The sequence below is a fragment of the Tupaia chinensis genome, unplaced genomic scaffold (genome assembly GCF_000334495.1).
Source record: "Tupaia chinensis unplaced genomic scaffold, TupChi_1.0 Scaffold000275_1, whole genome shotgun sequence".
Lineage (NCBI taxonomy): Eukaryota > Metazoa > Chordata > Mammalia > Scandentia > Tupaiidae > Tupaia > Tupaia belangeri.
Window position 1 is genome coordinate 6,049,018 of NW_006159757.1, and position 6,943 is coordinate 6,055,960.

Consider the following 6,943-nt stretch of genomic DNA (forward strand, 5'->3'; position numbering starts at 1 on the left):
AGGGTAACCAGCAAAACCGATTCTCTGGGTCGAAGTCCTAAAGTTACTAATCCCGAGCTGGGGGAGTAAACGTGCCTCCGGCCGCCCGGGGCGGTCATTTGAGCGTGTTTACTTAAGGACTTTGCAAGTGGAGCGCGCGCGAAATAGTCGGATTTCCAGCGAGGCAGCAAATATTTGCAGGCGGTAGAAAGAAGCGGAGCCGGGCCGAGCCGCCGCGTCCCTCCCCCCCGAGCCGCGGCGCCGGCCTGGGCGGACCCGGCCGCGCAGTTAAAGACAGAAATGAAGCCTGGAACTTGCGGGGCTGGGGGCAGGGAGGGCGCAGAGGGACACCAAAGGCCAGAAACTCGAGCACCGCCCGAGGCCCTGGTGAGCCGAAACTGGGGGAGAAGCCCCCTTCGCATTCCAGCTCAATCAATCTTCCAGGCTGCTATCGGTCAATAAAAAATGGTGTGAAGCGGCCGCTGTCGCTGTGCGTCTGGGGTGGAAGTGGAGGCCAGAGGTGTCGAGGCCGGCGCCGGCTCCCGGCAAGAGTCGGGTTCGCTGCCCCGAGATCTGCAAGCTTCAATCCCGGGCCGGTGCGTAGTCTTGAGCCTAGCCCGGCCCGGCGGGGCCTTTCATTGGGTGTCTCCATTTTAACAGTGGCCATTGTTGGAGCAATTAGCGAGAGACAATAACCGCCAAGAGCCTTTTAATTCGATTTTGTGCGCCGGCTGCAGCCGAGACCCGGCGCTCGACGAGATCGGCCAAGGGTGCCCGGGGAGGAAATGTCCGGTAAGGGAAGAGCCGGCTCCTTCCCTTGCCCGTTTCATCCTAGGTGTAGACGTGTTAAAGGGGCGACTGGGACAAATTGAAAGCGACCTGAACCAGGTCAGCACCAGAAACAGATCCTCAGCTTCGCTAGCCCGGGCTGGGAGTCCCCGAGATCGCCGCGCCTTTTCACGGCGCGCGTCTGAGCTGCGGCAGCCTCACGAGTCCCCAGCGCCAATTAGGAGAAAACCCGAAGGACAGAGACACGAAAACCAGCCTCCTTTTCTCCTTAGCCCCGGATCCCCACCTCGGTCACTCGAACTACGTCCGAATTTCCTTCACCATCGGGGGAGGAGGGGCAAAATAGAGACACCCGCTTGTGGCGCGTACACACCTCCCTCTCGGCTGAACTAGCTTCACTACCCCCTCCTCCGCCCCGGCCCCCTGGATTAGGTTACCGTGGCCGGGCGAGGATTTTTACTGGATACGAGAATAGCACAGGTAAAGCTGTATAAACAGCTCGCCGGCTGCGGGGCGCGAGGGTTACGCTGGGGACACGGCCCAAGGCACCGCCGCCGGGCCCCGACTGCGCGGCCAGCCGGCTGGGGAGCCGGCTCCAGCGCGGCTCCCCGACATCTCTGCAGCTCCCGCCCGGGCCCCCTTCCTCCTCCCCGCATAAGCTGAAATGTAGAGTGGGGAACAAAATCCAAACGCGATGAGAAAGCAGGAGGCAGTGGGCAGTGCTGACTACCTTGCTTCGGCAATGTGGGCTCTTCAAATAAAACACTGCTGGTACCTTGGGTGGATACGAAAAGGGGGACTCCAAAGACTCACTGGCAACGGGAAGATGCTGGTGGTGGAAGCGCTCATGGGGAACTCCGGAGAAGAGAGCTGTGTACGCGCAACCCTCCTCCCGGCTCCCACGCCCGCCCGCGCCCCCGGCATTGGGGGGACTATCTTCCAGGCGAAATAAGCCATCGCTTTGGGGTTGGCATGTGGTTTGATTTACCCTTTTTATCTTTTCTTTTCTCTTTGCTTATTCACGTATTACCGTTTAAAACTCGGAAGGAAACCCGCCCTAGCCAGGAGTGGCAGCTACGTAGAGAGTCAGAGATGGCTGGGAGATTACCCCCTGCATTTTGCCCCCAACTACATCCCCGGCCTCCAGCTTTGAGGGATCCTGGCCCTTCCTCTGCCTCTACCATCTTTGAAAACCCCTGATGATAGCGATAAAAACTGGGTAGGCAGGGGGTGTAGCGGAAAAGTGGAGACAGGGAGAAGACAGGGGATTTTGGCCTTGGGTTTAACAATCCACGCGTGAAGAAAGTGGTGATGGGGGGAGCCCCGGGGTTGAGTAGGAGAGAAAGAGTACCCCTGGGGGGTGAGTCCAAAGGAATTTTAGTCACCCTGGAGCCAGAGTGCATCTCCCAATTCTGCCTGGGTCGGTCCTGGCTTTGGCGGTGAGAGGGACAGGTGGGAGACACCAGGGATAAGGGAGGGAGGGAGGTGGCCCAGCCTGGCTGCAGCTGGTGTCCAGGCCAGTGGGTGCTTACCTTGCCCCCAGCAGCATCACTAACTCTCAGCTCCCTGCTTTCATACCAGGCTTCTCCTCCCAGACCTCTTCAGGTGGCACTACAGAAGCACCCATGGGCTCCCGTCCTCATGTCCCTGAAGTAGTTCAGCCAGGGATTCGCCTATTTGAACGCTGGGGCCACCAGGCCCTAGCATTTTTCCAGTGGGCAGGGGTGCATGTGGGGCTCAGGCTGACCAATCCTAACCACCTGCTCCACTCTTCCTGACCCCTGGCCTCTCCACTGTCTCAGTAGTCACCTACCACCTCATGGCCATCCATCTCCATAGACCCTCTCCCTGGCCACAGCCCCAAGCTGGAGTGCCAGCCCCAGCCAGCTTTCCTCCAACAGCTCCAATTTGGCTTTACAGGAAGAGAAGGAGGGCTTTATCTGGGGGCTATTGTGCTTTCAGTCCTCTAGATTAGCCTGAGGAACTGGAGTGTGATTGTTGCTGGACAATCATCAGTGGGTGTCCAGGGCAGAGGGAGTGTTCCCAGCTGAGGTAGGAAAATGGGGGAGGGTGATTTTGCTCAGATGTAGGAGGCAGAGGAGCATTTTAAAAAGCAGGAGACCCCATGGTAAAACCCGTGCATCTGCCTGGCCCCAGAGGTGCAGAGAGGAAGGTTTCTATGCCTACCTCTCTCCTGGCCCTGTCTCCATCTGGAGCTGCCCTTGGCCCAGCGCCTGTCCCGGCCAGGCCCCAGCTCTCCACCACTGGCCACCTCATGGACCTCATGCAATGCGTTATATAAAACAGAACAGCAACCAGACACATGAACCTGTCCTCCACTGGCACCTACAGACCCGCAGCAATGAATCCCTTGGGGGGACCTCCGCTAAGCTCCCACGGAGAGTGTTTCTTTCTCAAAGCTTCTGACTGCTCATCTGCCACCAGCACCCCGCTCCTGCCTGCGCAGCAGCCAAAGCAAAGGGAGCTCCTGTGGCTTTCCTCCCCAGACATTGGTAAGCCTCTCTAGGTACTGCAGCCATTAAGAAAAAGAGGTCATCAGAAATATTTGGTCTGCACACAAAGACATGCTAGGAGAGGAACACACGTTCAAGTGTAAATGGCAGACACCAAGGATGAGAGTGGCCTCAGCGCAGCCCAAGAATGGTTCAAATTACCCACTGCTGGAGAATGGAGAGGTTCCAGGCCCTGCCTCACATCCTCACATTTCCTTGTCAGGATCCCTACCTCCCTGCCACCTCCCACAAATTGCTATAATCTCCTGAGCCGGTTTTCCACTACCCTGCAGCCACATACCTGCCCCTTCCTAAGCTCTCTGTGTGGCCCTGAGCTGCCTAGCATCTCAGCAGGAGGGCTCCACTCCCATAACCTCACTGCGCCCCTGACTCACCCTACACCCTATGTCTTCCAAAGAAGCAGCGTAGAAATAGCAAATGAAAAACGAGCTAGCTTTGTCTGCAAGCTTTTAATGGGGACAGAACTGTCCCAGCGCTGACTCCCCCATACAGAATGGAGGGTCGGCCTGGGGACTGAAGGAGCTTGCGGACCCCAGCTACTCACATCTTCCAAGCCCTGCTGGCTTCTCAGGCCAGGAAAACCATAAGCCTGGCAGGACAATGGGTAAAAATTAGAAGCTGGGCCTCTTGCCTGATCCCGCTGTAGGAACCCCGACAATCAGTAACCATCATCCCTGAGGCCCGACACCCACTGGAGTCTCAGTACCATTGCTTGTGTTCAAACAGGCAGAAAAACGATTTCATTCTTCTCAATGACACAAAAGCTTAAAATAAGCCTTCTCCCCACAAACAGCTCATTTATAGATATCTAGATAGACAACCAGCCTGGCCGGGACCCCTGTTCTGCCGCCTGTCACAGGAAGAGCAGCCCACCCATTGCCACCACCGCCTTTCCTGCAGAAACTGCTGTGGGGTAAAAGGGCTGCAGAAATGCGACTTCATTATTTGTCCTTTTAAACTTTTATCTCCCATCCACAACCTCAGCACCTTGGTGAGGATGAGTATGAGGTGACGGTGGTGGAGGAGGACGACCTGGGAAATACAGGAAGCAAACGGAACCTTGGTTACACTCATTTCTACCTCTGCCCTGGTCGGTTCCCTCAGGTACCCCGAGGTATCCTAGAGGGAAAAAGAGCATGAATAGAAGCAGCTGTCCTCCCCAGATCCGCTCAACTTCCCTTAGAGTTGAACGGTATCTGTCTTCTTGGGAAATGCATCTGAGTGACTTCTTGGAGGTCTGTTCTTCTGAGGTCCCAGGAGAAAGTCCAAATCGCATCCTCTCTGACCCTCCAACCCCTCACAACCCTGGGCACCTTCTCTGGGAGGGAGGCTTTTCCTTACTCACCTCAGGGTGCTCCTGGTAGCAAAGGCGCCTCCCCGCTACCAGCTTCCCGTGAGGATACCAGATGCTGACACATCTGGGCTCCAACTTTATCTCATGGAGCACAGCTGGTTCTTTAATTATATGCAGAGACAATGAACCTAAACTCACACTGGTAAGTTCAGAAAAATAAACACAAAATTGACACTGCAGCCACCTTCAGGAAAAGGCCCCTAAGCAAAGGCGTTATTTGTTTCAGTCTTGTCCTCCCTGCAGGAGAAAGTGTGTCAGGCCCTGCTTCCAGCCTTCGCACTGGCTCTCAGCTTTCTGTTCCATTTTCCTTTGCATCTCTAGTTCTATCAGCTCTTCCCTCCAAACAAGGACACCCTCACACTCACACACCATGCTTACCCAAGGTCATTGCAGAAAGCCAAATATTTCCAGTGACCAGAAAGAACAATAAGGACCAGGAATTAGTTCACTTTCTTCCAGAGGCAGCTGTCCCTTTCGAGGCAAGACCTCCTCCTAATTCTCTCCACGTGCAGCAGGGAGAGGGAGTGCAGAGTTAGAGAGGAAAGAGAGCAATACTCACTGACCTGGGCAGCTCGCTCCCGAGGGCCAGCTGTTTTTTATTTTTTCCTGACTCTCCGGAGATCTGAAAGCAGAAATGACAGGCAGACAGTTCACCACTGTCGCCGCCGTCCGGGCTGCTGGAGCTGCTTAGCGCATCTCAGGCAAGCTTCCAGCGAGAGGTAAAACCTGGGTGATGTGCATCCTTCCCAGGAGCCGCCTCCCCTCCGCCTTTCCCTGCTCACTCCAGAGAGCGGAGCTCTTCCGGGTTGCGAGGGGGGGAGGAAGAAGGGAGGGAAAGAAAGAGCGAGCGAGGGAATGAATTTCACCCCCCTTTGCGAACACGCAAACCACACATCAGGGGTGTGCGAAAATGACCGAGTTGGGGTGGGGGGAGTCTGCCTGAAATGTGACCTGCTCCTGGCGCCTGCAAAGCCCACTGTCTTCTGCCTGGGCTGGAATTAACACTATAAATGTCATCACTGTGTTAGCTGGGTCATTTTCATAGGTGAAAGTGCTATTGCAGCATTTTCCTCCCACTTTGGGAAGAAATGGGGACCCAGCGTAAATATCTAGGGGGGGACAGCCACTGTGGCAGCCATTAGCAGGACCAATGAACCGGTGCCTCTGCCCCACAGGGCTTTTCCTCTCCTTTCCATCTCTCCTCTGTCTGTTTACACTGACGCCTTTCAAATGCCCGGGTTCTATCTTCCTCTCTCATGGGCCACAGCTAGTCCGTAAAAGTTAGAAGCAGAATACTGGGGGATTGGCCTTGACTGCTCCACTCTGGCCCTCCCAAGGTAGGCTCAAGGATGGGGTAGAGACAGAGATAACCGAGGTTCCGGGAGGGGGGTAGTCCATGGGTCCCAATTCTTTTTAAGAAGACTTGTAGGAGAAATCTACCTACTAGGAGAGCGAGATAAGAAAGCAGGAACCAGAGGCTACTCTGGAGATAAATGCCTGAAGGAAAATGATCCTTTTTAGCTACCTGCAAAACCCAGTAAACCTCGGCACCGCCGACTCCCCCTCTCTTCAAAACCCTCAACTCCTGTACCATCCCCTCCCCTGCTGGTGAGGAGATCAGAATAACCCACAGAATCTGCCATGAATAAATTTCGGCAAGAGTAAACTGAGACTCCATAAACATAGGGGTAGAAAGGTCAGGGTCCATTTGTTTTGACAGGTAGAGTTTTCCCTTCACAATATTTATATAATAAGAATATGGAGACTGACTTTAAAAATAAATAAATCTTTGGGGAGAAATAAAACAAAATTTGCCCATGGCGGGGCCAGGAAGTAAGAAGTTTCTGTTGCTCCAACCGGTTGAGTAGGAAGGAGCTGCCCAGTTTCATGGGGCAGTGTCTGGGGGTGGCCATTCCCTGAAGGAGGACTAGGGCAATTGGTCAGCAGAGTCAGGAGAATGGGTGGTGTGGATGGAGGTGGGGCCCAGGCCAAAGGAGGAAAGCTGAGGAGGGCCAAGGAGAACCGGGGAGGTACAGCTGAGCGCAGACGGTGGTGTGGACAGAATGGGCACAGGCCTATGCCCCGCCACAGGCATCACTCTGGGGAGGGGTCTTGGCTTTCCGCGAGGGCGTCGCTGCCCCTGGGTTGGGTCCAGGCTTGCTTCCAGCCGCTGAAACCCCAAAGCACCCTGTAGGGCACCACGAACACAACTACCCACCCACCCGCGTGTGGGTGTGGGCTGCGCACTCTCCTGGCGGTTTTAAATCCAGGGTAGGGGCTGTGGAGC

General features: G+C 55.4%; 1 protein-coding gene across 1 annotated transcript in view; it reads right to left on the reverse strand.

Annotated features, from left to right (window-relative positions):
- Positions 1–5,390, reverse strand: part of GATA3 (GATA binding protein 3) — a 31,285-nt gene extending 25,895 nt beyond the window's left edge. Inside the window, exon 1 of the mRNA XM_006150035.3 lies at positions 5,220–5,390. The gene's annotated coding sequence lies outside the window, so the exon portion shown is untranslated. The remainder of the gene's footprint in view (positions 1–5,219) is intronic.
- Positions 5,391–6,943: the final 1,553 nt, after the last annotated feature.